We start from the raw sequence: 15,416 nt of genomic DNA, 5'->3' as shown, positions 1-15,416 counted from the left end.
TGGGACTCAGAGGTCGTGGGTTCTAATCCTCCCCTGCTGCCACCCGTCAGGGGAGGCAGACATTAAAACAGCAGGGAAGCAGCGGGGCTCAGTGGAAAGAGCCCGGGCTGGGGAGTCAGAGGTCACGGGTTCGAATCCCGGCTCTGCCGCTTGCCAGCTGTGTGACTTGGGACAAGTCACTTCACTTCTCTGGGCCTCAGTTCCTTCATCCGGAAAATAGGGACGAAGCCTGTGAGCCCCACCCGGGGCCACCCGATTATCTGAGCTCCCTCGGCTCCCAGGAAATGGAGGCGTGGGATACATCACCTGGAAAAGCAGCCCGGCTGAGCGGAAAGAGCCCGGGCTTGGGATGGCCGTTGATGCCTGTTTACTCGTTTTAATAATAATGGTATTTTTTAAGCGCTTACTAGGGGCGAAGACCTGTTCTAAGCGCTGGGGGGGGGGGAGGAATACAAGGCGATCAGGTTGTCCCACGTGGGGCTCACAGTTTTAATCCCCATTTTACAGATGAGGTGACTGAGGCCAAGTGCAGTGACTGGTCCAAAGGCACACAGCTGGCAAGCGGCAGAGCCGGGATTCGAACCCGTGACCTCTGACTCCCCAGCCCGGGCTCTTGCCACCGAGCCGCGCTGCTCCTCTGCTGTTTTAATGTCTGCCTCCCCAGCCCCTCCGCCCCCCTTCTAGACTGTAAAGCAGGTGTGGGCAGGGCCTGTCTCTCTTTATTGCTGAATTGCCCTTTCCCAGCGCTCAATAAAGTGCTCTGCACACCGTAAGCGCTCAATAAATACGCCCGAATGAACGAATGAGTCAGAGGACGTGGATGCTAAATCCCGGCGCCGCCACCTGTCTGCTCTGTGACCTTGGGCGAGCCACTTCGCTTCTCTGGGCCTCACCTGCAATATGGGGACAAAGACCGTGAGCCCCACGTGGGCCAACCACCTGCGGGCCTCGGGTCCACCTCGGCGCTCGCCACAGTGCCTGGCACATAGTAAGCGCTTCACAAATCCCGTCTCGGTAGTGACGCCTCGCTCGGCCAGAGACGGTGGGACTTGGGCCAGGTGAGGTCCTCTGTGGGCTGTGACCCCTGCCCGGCCGGGCTGTGAAGGTTGGCGGCCCCCGCCCCGACCCCGGTATTTGCCCGCCCGGACCGGGGAGACGGCGGCGGTTCCCGACCCCCAAAGGCCGGGGAGGGGAGAGGGGCCCCGCCACACCACCAAGGGCCGGAGACCAGGCCCGCTGCTGCTGCTGCCGCCGCCTCCTCCTTCTCTTCTCCCTCCTCCCCCTCTCCTTCTCTTCCTCCTCCTCCTCTCCTCCTTTCTTCTCCTTCCCTTCCTCTCCTCCTCCTCCTCTCCCTCCTCCCTCCTTTCCCTCTTCTCTTCTTCCTCCTCCTCGCCCTCTTCTTCTTCCTCCTCCTCCTCTCCCTCTTCTCTTCTTCCTCCTCCTCGCCCTCTTCTCTTCTTCTTCCTCCTCCTCTCCCTCTTTTCTTCTTCCTCCTCCTCCTCTCCCTCTTTTCTTCTTCCTCCTCCTCCTCCTCCTCTCTTCTTCCTCCTCCTCCTCTCCCTCTTTTCTTCTTCCTCCTCCTCCTCTCCCTCTTTTCTTCTTCCTCCTCCTCCTCTCCCTCTTTTCTTCTTCCTCCTCCTCCTCTCCCTCTTTTCTTCCTCCTCCTCTTCCTCGCCCTCTTCTCTTCTTCTTCCTCCTCCTCCTCTCCCTCTTCTCTTCTTCCTCCTCCTCGCCCTCTTCTCTTCTTCTTCCTCCTCCTCTCCCTCTTTTCTTCTTCCTCCTCCTCCTCTCCCTCTTTTCTTCCTCCTCCTCCTCCTCTTCTCTTCTTCTTCCTCCTCCTCCTCTCCCTCTTTTCTTCTTCCTCCTCCTCCTCTCCCTCTTCTCCCTCCTCCTCCTCCTCGCCCTCTTCTCTTCTTCTTCCTCCTCCTCCTCTCCCTCTTTTCTTCTTCTTCCTCCTCCTCCTCTCTTCTTCCTCCTCCTCTCCCTTTTCTTCTTCCTCCTCCTCCTCCTCTCTTCTTCCTCCTCCTCCTCTCCCTCTTTTCTTCTTCCTCCTCCTCCTCTCCCTCTTTCCTTCCTCCTCCTCCTCTCCCTCCTCTCTTCTTCCTCCTCCTCCTCTCCCTCTCCTTCCTCCTCCTCTCCCCTTCCTCCCCCTCTCCCTCCTCTCCCTCTTCTCTTCCTCCTCCTCTCCCCTTCCTCCCCCTCCCTCCTCCTCCTCTCCCCTTCCTCCTCCTCCTCCTCCTCTCCCTCTCCTTCCTCCTCCTCTCCCCTTCCTCCCCTCTCCCTCTTCTCCTCCTCTTCTTCCTCTTCCTCCTCCTCCTCTCCCCCTCTCCCTCCTGGCCAGAACCTGCCGCCGCACAGAGGCTTCCCTTGCCCCCCCCCCAGACCCCAGACCCTTCCTGGGGTGAAGGGGTGGGGGCAAGGACCGGGCCCGCCCTTCACGTCCCCGCCCAGCGGGCCTTAATGGCAAGAGCCCGGCCTCGGGAGTCAGAGGGTGTGGGTTCGAATTCCGCCTCCGCCACTTGTCTGCTGGGTGACCTTGGCCAAGCCACTTCACTTCTCTGGGCCTCAGTTCCCTCATCTGGAAAATGGGCATTAAGAGTGTGAGCCTCAAGGGGGACAACCTCATTACCCTCTACCTCCTCTAGCGCTTTGAACAGCACTCGGCACATAGTAAGCACTTAAATACCATCATTATTACTCTCTGGGCCTCAGTTCCCCCATCTGGGAAATGGGGATTGAGAGTGTGAGCCTCACGGGGGACAACCTTATTACCCTCTATCTATCCCTGCTCTTAGGACAGCGCTCAGCACCTAGTAAGCGCTTAACAAATACCATCATCATTATTCTCGGGGCCTCAGTTCCCTCATCTGGGAAATGGGGATTGAGAGTGTGAGCCTCAAGGGGGGACAACCTCATTACCCTCTATCTATCCCAGCGCTTAGGGCAGCGCTCAGCACCTAGTAAGCGCTTAACAAATACCATCATCATCAATCTCTGGGCCTCAGTTCCCTCATCTGGGAAATGGGGATTGAGAGTGTGAGCCTCAAGGGGGACAATTTGATGACCCTCTGTCTCCCCCGGCGCTTAGCACATAGGAATCAATTAAATATTATCACTATCATGATGATGCTTAGTATTCTTATGATAATGCTTCAATCTGCTAGGTGTGGGCCGCCCCCCAGCGCCGGGAGGGAGGGAGGGAGGGAGGGAGGGAGGGAGGGAGGGAGGGAGGGAGGGAGGGGGCAGCGAAGCCGGGCCCCTCCCCCACCCGGCCTCCCTCCCGCTCCTCCAATCACCGCCGAGGTGGGCGTGGTCATGACGTCACCGCGCGGGCCCCGGAGCCCCGCCCCCCCAAAGGCAGCAACTTAAAGCCCGGCCGAGCCCTCCGATAGGCGGAGCGCCTCACGCCGGGGACCAATCGGAGCGCCAGGACGGGGGCGGGGGGGGGTGGCTCTCGGCCAATGGGAAGCGAGAAGGGGAGCGGGCGGCCCGGGGAGGAGGCGGCGGTGGGGCCGCCCCCTGGCGGCGGCTGCGGGGAGAGCGCGCGGGGCGGGTCCTGCCCGGCCTGGTCGGAAAGGGGCGCGGGGGCCCGGGACCGTCCGCCCCCCCTTCCATCTCAGCCGCCTGCCCGGGGCCCCCCCCCCCCCCCGCAGCCGATGCATTTCCTTTTCCCCATTCCTATCGGTGGGAATCCGTCTCTTTCCCGGCCCCCCCCCCAATTCCCGACCTTCCCTGCCCCTTTCTCCAGCCGGACGCTCCAGGGCGGGCAGCTCGCACAAGCACACTCCACGGGGCCGGGACTGGGGGGAGCTCCCTCTTTGCACATGCAATCAGCTGGGGGCGAGTCCGGGGCTGGGGGCAGCTCCCTCTTTGCACATGCAATCAGCTGGGGGGAGTCCGCAGCTGGGCAGGGGGCTGGGGGGAGCTCCCTCTTTGCACATGCAATCAGCCGGGGGGAATCCGGGGCTGGGCTGGGGGGTGGGAAGAGCTCCATGTTTGCAAATACAGTCAGCCGGGGGAGTCTGGGCAGGGGGGTGCGTGGAGCTCCCTCTTTGCACATGCAATCAGCTGGGGGGAATCCGGGGCTGGGCAGGGGGGCTTGGGGGGGACTCCCTCTTTGCACATGTAATCAGCTGGGGGAGTCCGGAGCTGGACGGGGGGCTGTGGGGGAGCTCCATCTTTGCAAATGCAACCAGCCGGGGGGGGGGGGGGCCCGGGACTGGGGGGAGCTCCATCTTTGCAAATGCAATCAGCTGGGCGGAGCAGGGGGCTGGGGGGAGCTCCCTCGTTGCACATGCAATCAGCTGGGGGAGTCCGGAGCTGGGCGGGGGGCTTCGGACGCTTCCTGGCAATGCCCACCCGGGCCGGCGGCGACGCCGAGGGCTGACAACTAAAACCAACAACCCCCCCGCATAAGAAAAGTCTCTGTTCCGGCTTCCCCCAGCTGCAGCCTCCCCTGAAGTTACTTGCCAACACCGAAGCGACCCGCTTGGAAAAAGGGGGGGGGGGGGGAGAAAAAAACCATGGGGCCTCCCTGCCCTGCAAACTCCAGTTGAAGCAACTCCTTCCCCCGGTCGCCTCGCAAAGGCCCCGGGGTTGAAAAGACGGTAAAAAAAATTGGAAAGAGAAGCGCCCGCCTCCCGAAGCCGAGCGCACCGCGCAGCAAGCAGCCTCACGCGGCCCAGGACCGACCCCCCCCCCCCCCCAATTCCAGAAGGGGAGGGGGAAGGAATTAAAGGAAAAACGCGACCTTTTTTTGTGCGCTGCCCTGCGTCCCCCGCCCCCCTGCCCGGGTCCGCCCACCCCCCCGAAATGGCCCCCGTTGGGGGGTCACTCCATTGAAAGCAGCTGTTACTTACCCTCCAAGCCCAGGCCAGGAGTCCTCAATGGGCGGGAACGCCCCCCTCCACCCCATTGGCTGCCGGGGAGGTACGTCACTGCAAACCCGCCTCCCCCCCTCGCCCCCCACCCCCCAAAAGAGTCCAGGGGTCAGAGGTCAGGGGTCGGGGAAAGCAGGCCGGGTCACCTGGGGGTCAGGGCCGGGTCGGGCTCCCTCCCCTCTGTGGGTCCCAGCCGCCCCCGAGGACCAGGAGAGGGGTCCTGGGGTCCCCAGGGAGGGGCCCTGCCCCCCCTCTGTCCCTGGATCCTGGTAATGTTGGTATTTGCTAAGCGCTTACTATGCGCACAGCACTGTTCTAAGCGCTGGGGAGATGCAGGGTAGGGGGGTGTATCTGTTAAGCGCTTACTATGCGCACAGCACTGTTCTAAGCGCTGAGGGTCATCGGGTTGGCCCCCGTGAGGTCCACGGTCTTCGCCCCCATTTGACAGATGAGGGACTTGTCCACAGTCACACAGCGGACAAGTGGCGGAGCCGGGATTCGAACCCGTGACCTCTGACTCCCCAGCCCGGGCTCCTGCCACCGAGCCGCGCTAATGGGGATGAGGGCAGACGGGCAGGGAGAGCCCCAGACCCTCGCCGGCAGCCAAGGCAATTCCCCATGCCACCTTAAGGATTCATCGTAATAATGATGAGGGTATTCGTTAAGCGCTTACTATGGGCCGAGCACTGTTCTAAGCGCTGGGGGAGAAACGAGGTTATCAGATGGTCCCACGTGGGGTTCACAGTCTTCATCCCCATTTTCCAGATGAGGGAACTGAGGCCCAGAGAAGTGAAGTGGCTGGCCCAAAGTCACACAGCTGGCAGGTGGCGGAGCCGGGATTAAAACCCACGACTCTGACTCCCAAGCCCAGGCTCTTTCCATATGCTACTTGTTAAGCGCTCGCGACGTGCCAGGCACTGGACTGAGCGCTGGGGTGGATACAAGCAAGTCGGGTTGGACGCAGGCCCCGTCCCACGTGGGGCTCACAGCCCACCCACAACCTTTTTTCTTTTTGGGGGGGGTGGTGTATTAATTCAGCACTTTCATTCATTCATTGAATCATACTTATTAAGTGCTTACTTTGTGCAGAGCACTGTACTGAGCGCTTGGGGCGAAGCAGCGTGGCTCAGTGGAAAGAGCCCGGGCTTTGGAGTCAGAGGTCATGGGTTCGAATCCCGCTCTGCCACCTGTCAGCTGTGTGACTGTGGGCAAGTCACTTCACTTCTCTGTGCCTCAGTTCCCTCATCTGTAAAATGGGGATGAACACTGTGAGCCCCATGTGGGGCAACCTGATTCCCCTGTGTCTACCCCAGCGCTTAGAACAGTGCTCTGCACATAGTGAGCGCTTAACAACTACCAACATTATTATTATTATTACAGTACCACAATTAACAGTGACGTTCCTTGTCCACAGTGAGCTCACTTGCTGCGTGCCAGGCATTATACAAAGCGCTGTGGTGGATACAAGCAAATCGGGTTGTATCCGTCCCATGTGGGGCTCACAGCCCAAACACCCACCACCTTTTTTTTGGTGGGGGGGGGGCGTTATTATTCATTCAATCGTATTTATTGAGCGCTTACTATGTGCAGATCACTGTACTAAGTTAAGCGCTTTCACTGCTTCACTGAATCGTATTTATTAAGCGCTTACTTTGTGCAGAGCACTGTACTTGGGAAAGGACAGTAAAGCAATAAACACTGACATTCCTTGTCCTCAGTGAGCTCACTTAGATGCAAGCAAATGGGGTTGGACGCAGGCCCACGTGGGGCGCACGGTCTTTGTCCCCATTTTACAGATGAGTTGACTGAGGCTCAGAGAAGCGAAGGGATTTGGCCGAGGTCCCAGAGCCACTTTTTCTCCTCTTCCCTTTCCCCCTCTCAGATGGAGAAGACCATTTTCTTTTCCTGGCCTGGGCTGCCTACCCGGATGAGGGCAGTCTGTCGATACCAAAGAGACCAGACCCCCCCCCCCCCCCCCCCGGGGGAGAGACCTGCTCGGGTCTTTGTTTTACCACCAGCACGGACAATTTCTTTTTCTATCCACGCTCCACCTCCAGCCAGGCCAGCTTCAGGGGACAGCAAGTGAGGGAGCTGCTTCGATTCCCACGGTCAGGACGGCCCCGGTGGCTAAACATTTGGAAGCCCCCCAGCCCAGGGTGGAAACTGCACCTCTGTGAGCGGGGACACCCGGGAGAAGGATGCAACAACCCGGGAGCAAGTGTGGGGCCTCCACTCACCCACGGAAACCCTCCAGGGGGTTCAAAATGAACCGGGCGCTTAGCAAGTAGCATATGGAAAGAGCCCGGGCTTGGGAGTCAGAGGTCATGGGTTCTCATCCCGGCCTCCCGCCGCTTGTCAGCTGTGTGAGCTGGGGCTAGTCACTTCACTTCTCTGGGCCTCAGTGACCTCATCTGTCCAACGGGGGCCCACCCGATGCCCTTGTATCTACCCCAGCGCTGGGCACATAGTAAGCGCCGAATACCAACGTTATCATTTTTCCCTCACGGCAGCCCATTGTCTGAAACCAACACTCCCCGTGTCAATAACTTAGAACAGTGCTTGGCACATAGTAAGCGCTTAACAATTGATTCTATTTATTGCTATTGTTTTTGTCTGTCTCCCCCGCTTAGACTGTGAACCCGTCAAAGGGAAGGGACTGTCTCTGTTACCGATTTGTCCATTCCAAGCGCTTAGTACAGTGCTCTGCACATAGTAAGTGCTCAATAAATACTATTGAATGAATGAATTAATTACCAGCATTATTATTATTAAGAAAGTTTGCTGTGCAGTGGGAATCCACCAACCTATTCTATTGCAAGGACTTTCATGTGCCTAACCACAGATTATTTATATTATTCATCCATTCATTCCATCGTCTTTATTGACCACTGACTTTATTGACTTTATTGAGCAGGCTTTATTGACTGACTTTATTGAGCAGAGCACTGGACTAAGTGCTTGGAAAGTACAATTCCCAACAACGGGCTCACGGTCTAGAAGGGGGGACAGATAGCAAAACAAAACCAGGAGACGTATTAATGTCTGCCTCCCTCCTTTAGATCGAAAGCTCCTTATGGACAGGGAGTGTGTCTATCGACTCTGTTGTATTTTACTCTTCCAAGCGTTTAGTACAGTGCCGTGCCCATAGAAAGGGCTCAGTAAATATCACTGATCAATTGATTGTGGGTCCCGTAGGTCTCTTGGGTGGAGCGGCCTCCCTGTACCTCTCACGTGTTTCTTCTCCTGGGAATTCGTTCATTCAATCTTTATTTATTGAGCGCTCACACGGAAGCGGCACAGTCCAGCGGAAGAAGCACAGACCTGAGGGTAAGAGGACCTGGGTTCTAATCCCAGCTCTGCCAGTTGCCTGCTGCGTGGCCTTGGGCAAGTCACTTCACTTTGCCTCCTTCTTCATCTGTAAAAGGGGGATTCAACACCCCTTCTCCCTCCTACTTAGGCCGTGAGGCTGATGCAGGACAGGAACTGTGTCCCACCTGATTAGCCTATATCTAACCCAGGATTTGGCACATAGTAAGTGCTTAAATATTATTATATTAGTAGTAATAATAATCCCAGCTCAGCCACTTGCCTGTTGTGTTTTCTGCGCCTCTGTTTCTTTATTTGTAAATGGGGATTCGGTACCTGTTCTCCCCTCCGCCCCTCGCCCTTAAACTGGAAGCCCCATGTGGGACAGGGATTCCATCTGACCTGCTTAATTGCATCTATCCTAGCATTTAATCTAGTGCTTGGCACATGGTAAAAGCCCTTAACAACTATCACAGCTATGACTAAAGAAGCTGGGAAGGGCCTATGGGGAAGAGCACAAGCCTGGGGATCAGAAGACCTGCGTTCTAATCCTGGCTCTGCCAACTGTCGATTGTGTGACCTTGGGCAAGTCACTTAACTACTCTGTGCCTCGGTTTCCTCATCTGTCAAATGGGGGGAGGGGGATTCAATACCTGGTCTCCACCCAACAGCATGTCTACCAATTCTCTTACTTTGTACTCTCCTGAGAGCTTAATAAAGTGCTCAGCACACAGTAAGCACTCCATAAATACCACTGATTGACTGAATGATTGATTTAGGCTGTGAGCCCCATGTGGGACAGGGACTGTGTCCAATCCTATTAGCTTGTATCTACCTCTGTGCTTAGTACAGTGACTCGCATATAGCAAGTGCTTAACGAGTATCATAAATTACCCAAATAAATAAATAAATAGAAGGGTGCAAGCCAGGAGGGGAAATGAATACATAAATAAATAAATAAATAAATAGAGGGGTGTAGACCAGAGGGGGAAATGAGTGAATAAATAAATAAGTAAATAGAGGGGGGCAGGCCAGGAGGAGAAATGAATAAATAAATGAATAAAGGGGTGCAGACCAGAGGGGAAATGAATGAATAAATAGAGAGGTACAGGCCAGGAGGGGAAATGATTATATAAATTAATAAATAGAGGGGTACAGGCCAGGAGGGGAAATGAATAGATAAATGAATAAAGGGGTGCAGGCCAGGAGGGGAAATGAATGAATAAATAGAGGGGTGCAGAGCAGAAGGGGAAATGAATGAATAAATAGGAGGGTGTAGAGCAGAAGGGGAAATGAATGAATGAATAAATAATAATGTTGGTATTTGTTAAGCACTTACTATGTGCAGAGCACTGTTCTAAGTGCTGGGGGAGATACAGGGTCATCAGGTTGTCCCACTTGAGGCTCACAGTCTTAATCCCCATTTTACAGATGAGGTAACTGAGGCACAGAGAAGTGAAGTGACTTGCCCACAGTCACACAGCTGACAAGTGGCAGAGGTGCCATGGGTGGGGGGGGGCAGGTCAGGAGGAGAAATGAATACATAAATAAATAAATAAATAAATAAATGAAGGGGTGCAGACCAGAAGGGGAAATTAATAAATAGAGGGATTCAGGCCAGGAGGGAAAATTGATAAGTAAATAAATCAAGGGGTGTAGGCCAGAAGGGGAAAATGAATAGATAAATAAATTGAGGGATGCAGACCAGAAGGGGAAATAAATAAATAAATAAATAAATAAATAAATAAATAAATAAATAAATAAATAAATAAATAAATAAATAAGCAAATAAATCGAGGGGTGCAGGCCAGGAGGGGAAAACAGGCAAGCTCGATACAGTCCATAGGCCAGAGTATGCTGGGCATCGTGGTGGCAGCCACCCTGGGGTCTCCCGCAGCTCCTTACGCTACTCACAGGCCTCGGCCCACCTCTCTGCCGGGTGATCTCGGGGTTGGGATTGGGATTGGGTGGGGGGAGATTGGGGAAGGGCAGGTGGCCTCTTGCAGGGGCAGCCGGAGTTGTGTAAGACAGGGAGAGGCGCGTTGGGGATGGACAGGTCTAGGGGAGGGGGAGAGCCTCAAATCAGCCTGTGTCGACCCAGATTTACCGAGCTCCAGCAGATGTCCTTTTCCGAGGACCGGTCCCTTCTCCCGGCTTTTTTTCCCGGGATCCCGGGCTTTCTGCTTCAAACCCACAGACCTGCCGATCCAATTCTTCTCATTTTCGGCTGTTGGGCCGAATTCTCCTCCTGCAGACAGTCTCCGTTTCGAGGCAGCGTGATCTAAATAATCTTTCTTTTTGTTTTATAAGCCCTTCCACGGGACCCAGGAGATGAAGAGAGAGTCAGGGATTGGAACAAATGTGAGGTATGTGGACCTGAGAACCTGGGGCTCTGTACCCTAGGAATTTCATGCCTTCCATGGGGCAATCAAGCAATCAACTATTGGTTTTATTGAGCGTTCGCTGGGTGCAGAGCACTGTACTAACTGCTTGGAATAGTACAGTAGAGTTGGTAGACGTGTTCCCTGCCCACAAAGTGCATACAGTCTAGCGGGAAGGTAGAGTCTGGAGGATAATAATTTGGACCTGCCTGCCTCCGGTTCCAATAATACTAATAATAACTATGCTATCGGTTAAGCGCTTACTTTGCGTCATGTATTGTACTAAGCACTGGGGTGGGATACAAGCAAGCCCTTGTATCCCTTCCAGGGCTTGTAAAGCAAAAAGAAAGCTCACTTAGACCAAGGGTCCTACATGGGACAGGAACGGTGACTGACTTGATTATCTTGAATCCGGCCCCCTGCTCAGTTCAGTGCTTGATACATAGTAAGCACCTCCTCCATTCATTCATTCAATCGTATTTATTGAGCGCTTACTATGTACAAAGCACTGTACTAAGCCCTTGACACCACTGTTTGACTTAATATCATGGCTAAATATAGTTCTAATACTGAAGGTTTTCTCGGGACACTGGGAACAATTTTGCCGATTAGAATAAATAGGATGCTATCTGTTGCCAAATTGTATTTTCCAAGCGTTTAGTACAGTGCTCTGCACACAGTAAGCGCTCAATAAATATGATTGAATGAATGAATCTGGTGTCACAGAGGTGTGTGTGTGTGTGTGTTGTGGTGGGGAGGGTGGAAGGTGGAAGATGGCACAGGGGGCCAGTTTAAAAGTAGAATTTTAAACAGTAGGTGTTGAAATGCAGCGTGGCTTAGTGGCTTAGTGGATAGAGCACCTGGCCTGGGAATCAGAAAGTCATGGGTTCTAATCCCAGCTCCACCTCATGTCTGCTGTGTGACCTTGGGCAAGTCCCTTCACTCCTTTGGGCCTCAGTTACCTCATCTATAAAATAGGGATTAAGACTGTGAGCCCCATGTGTAGAAGCAGTGTGGCTTAGTGGAAAGAACCCGAAGCAGCGTGGCTTAGTGGAAAGAGCCCGGCTTGGGAGTCAGAGGTTGTGGGTTCTAATCTCAGCTCCACCACTTGTCTGCTGTGTGACTTTGGGCAAATCATTTAACCTCTCTGTGCCTCAGTCACTTCGACTATACAATGGGGATTACGACTGTGAGCCCCTCATGGGACAACCTGATTCCATTGTATCTTCCCCAGTGCTTGGCATATAGCACTTAACAAATACCATTATTATTAATATTATTACAAGAGTGCTTGGCACATAGTAAGCACTTAACAAATACCATTATTATTATTGTTATGTGGGTCAGGGACTGTGTCCAACCTGACTAACTTGAATCTACCTCAGTGCTTAGAACAGTGCTTGGCACATAGTAAGCACTTAACAAGTACCATAAGTATTATCTTCCAAGGAGTTAGGCCTCTCCCTGGCCAAAGCAGAGGAAAGGTTGCCTCCCGGGAAGTGGGCCTAGATGGGGCTGTGCCTGCCAAACTGTCCCTAGGAGGCAACTCCCCTTCTGGACATTTCTACTCTTTTTAATTAATCAACTGTAGGCTTTCGTTAAGCGCTAATTATGTGTCAAACGAGCGCTGGGGTAGATACAAGTTAATCAGTTGACACCGTCCCTGTCCCACATGGGGCTGACAGTCTACGTAGGAGGTTGAAGAGGTATTTATTGGATCTCCATTTTACAGATGAAGACACTGAAGCGCAGAGTAGTTAAGTGACTGGCCCAAGGTCACGCAGCAAGCACACGGCAGAGCCGGGATTAGAAGACAGAGTCTCTGACTCCCGGGTCCTGGCTCTTCCCACTTGGGCACACTGTTTTTCTTTTTCTTCTCGTTTGCTGAGTGGCAACAGCAGCGACAAGTGTGGGGGGTTGGGCTGGCTGGGAAGATAACAGTAATAATAACAATAATAATAGTACTTAAGTGCTTACTTTGTGCTAAGTGTTAGGGGTAGATATGAGTCAAACATCAGACACAGGCCCTGTCTCATGGTGATCACAGTCATGGGAGCATAGGCATCGAATCCCCATCCCTTGTCAGCTGTGTGACTGTGGGCAAGTCACTTCACTTCTCTGTGCCTCAGTTCCCTCATCTGTAAAATGGGGATGAAGACTGTGAGCCTCACGTGGGACAACCTCATTCCCCTGCATCTACCCCAGCGCTTAGAACAGTGCTCTGCACGTAGTAAGTGTTTAACAAATACCAACATTATTTTACCGAAGAGGAAACCAAGAAACAGAGAAAGTGAAGTGACTTGCCCAGGGTCACACAGCAGGCACGTGGTCCCTCTCTGTCCCTGGATCCGTGCTCTGTTCACTATGTCTTGCTGCTTCTCTGCTCAGTCTTGATTCCTTAGTCAGGAGTAATAGTAATAATAGTAGCAATGTTCGGCAGGGCACTGTACTAAACACTTGGAAAAAATACCCAGGTGGGAATTAGGCAAGGTCCTGTTCCTTTAGGGCCTTGGCCTCCAGTGTCAATCCAAAACTCAACCCCCTCTTTTGAGAACAGAGCTATATATTTGAGAGAGTGACCACATTCCAACAGAGATAAACATAAACCCATCTCAGGAGATGTTTATCCAGAGAAAGTCCTGGCTTTTTCCAGAAGGAGGACAAGGGAAATTTCCAAGTGATTAAAATGATCAAACCTTCCGGGTTTTGCATGATACAATATTTGTTGATTCTATAATCAATTATAGAGTATAAATTATTTGGTTTATATTAATATCTCTCTCCCCCTCCAGACTGTGAGCTCTTGGTGGGCAGAGAATGTGCCTACCAATTCTGTTATATGGTACTCTCCCATGAGAAGCAGTGTGGCTCAGTGGAAAGAGCACGGACGTGGGAGTCAGGGATCGGGGGTTCGAATTCCGGCTCGGCCACTCGTCGGCTGTGTGGCTTTGGGCAAGTCACTTAACTTCTCTGTGCCTCAATTACCTCACTTTAAAATGGAGACTAGGACTGTGAGCCCCACATGAGACAACCTGATAACCTTGAATCTACCCCAGCCCTTAGAACAGTGCTCGGCACATAGTAAACACTTAACATATACCATCATTATTATGTGCTTAGTTCTGTGCTCTGCACACAGTAATTGGGAAGCAGCGTAGCTCAGTGGAAAGAGCCTGGGCTTGGGAGTCAGAGGTCTTGGGTTCTAATCCCAGCTCTGCCACTTGTCAGCTGTGTGACTTTGGGCAAGTCACTTCACTTCTCTGGGCCTCAGTTACCTCATCTGTAAAATGGGGATTAAGACTGTAAGCCCTACGCGAGACAACCTGATCACCTTGTATCCCCCCAGCACTTAGAACAGGGCTTGACACATAGTAAGCGCTTAACAAATAACACCATTATTATTAATTGCTCCATAAAAACCACTGTTGATGATATTGACAGAGCTGGAGGTATTGACAATCCTCCAAATGCTCTGAATCGATTTCAGTTTAAATTCCCATGGTTTTGGATGGATGTGTAATGTGCTGAATCTAGGCTCCAGGATCCGGGCTTTGGGCTCCATTCATTCCATCGTATTTATTGAGCGCTTACTGTGTGCAGACCACTGTACTAAGCGCTTGGGAGAGGATGATACAACGATAGACACATTCGCTGCCCACAATGAGCTTGCGCGCTCAGCCAGAAGCCCAGGGGGATGTTTTCACCTGCCCTGGATTGCCTCACCTCCACAACTGGATGTGCCATCTGGTCCCTAGGTTGAGATGTTACTGCCGTGACTCATCTTCATCACGTGTAGTCCATCCCCAAGGGGTGTGCCCGGGGACCCACGGCTCTCACACGTCACAGCGTGCCTGTCCGATGATCTCAAAGCTTTAGACAAAACAGAAGTGAACCAAGTGTGCCTTCCTTCCCCTCCTCCTACACCTGTGCTGTGTTATTATGCCCATTTTACGGATGAGTAAAATTGAGGTCCGGGGAGGTCGGGTGCCTCCGATCGAACAGCAGAGATGGTGGCAGAGACAAGACTGAACCCCAGAGGAACTGTCTCCCGGTGCCCTGCTCTACTGGCAGCTGTGGCTAATAGTGACGATAATAATAATAACTGTGTGAACTTGTTGAGTGTTTAGTATGTGCCCAGCATTGTACTTAGTAAGCACTGGGGTAGATGCAAGATAATAATAATAATAATAATGACAATGATGGCATTTGTTAAGCACTTACTATGTGGCAAGCACTGTTCTAAGCACCGGGGTAGATGCAAGGCAATCAGGTTGTCCCACCTGGGGCTCACGGGCTTCACCCCCATTTTATAGATGAGTCAACAGAGGCACAGAGAAGGGAAGCGACTTGCCCAAAGTCACCCAGCTGACAGGTGGTGGAGTCGGAATTCGAACCCACGACCTCTGACTCCCAAGCCCGGCCTCTTGCCACCGAGCTCCGCTGCTTCTCACTACTACTACTATTACTGCTACGAAACGGCCCAGTGGATAGAGCACCAACCTAGGAGTCAGAAGGACCCAGGTTCTAATTCCGCCCCGCCACATCCAAGTCGCTGGGGCAAGTCGCTTCATTTTTCCCGCCTCAGTTACCTCATCTATAAAATGGGGATTCAGACTGTGAGTCCTACGTGGGACAGGGACTACGTCTAACCCGATCAGCTTCTATCTACGCCAGCACTCAGAACAGTGCTTGGCACATAGTAAGCGCTAAACAAATACCATCACTTCTACTGTTTATTAAGACCACAGGACCATCTTCTGGCCACAGATTTCTGTAGCCCGTTTCTCCATTTACCTACCTCTTTCCTTTACTAAACCTCAAACCCTTATTTTCTCTGGGGGTCCAGATA

This window comes from Ornithorhynchus anatinus, chromosome 5, assembly GCF_004115215.2.
Source record: "Ornithorhynchus anatinus isolate Pmale09 chromosome 5, mOrnAna1.pri.v4, whole genome shotgun sequence".
Lineage (NCBI taxonomy): Eukaryota > Metazoa > Chordata > Mammalia > Monotremata > Ornithorhynchidae > Ornithorhynchus > Ornithorhynchus anatinus.
This window is presented reverse-complemented; position numbering follows the sequence as displayed.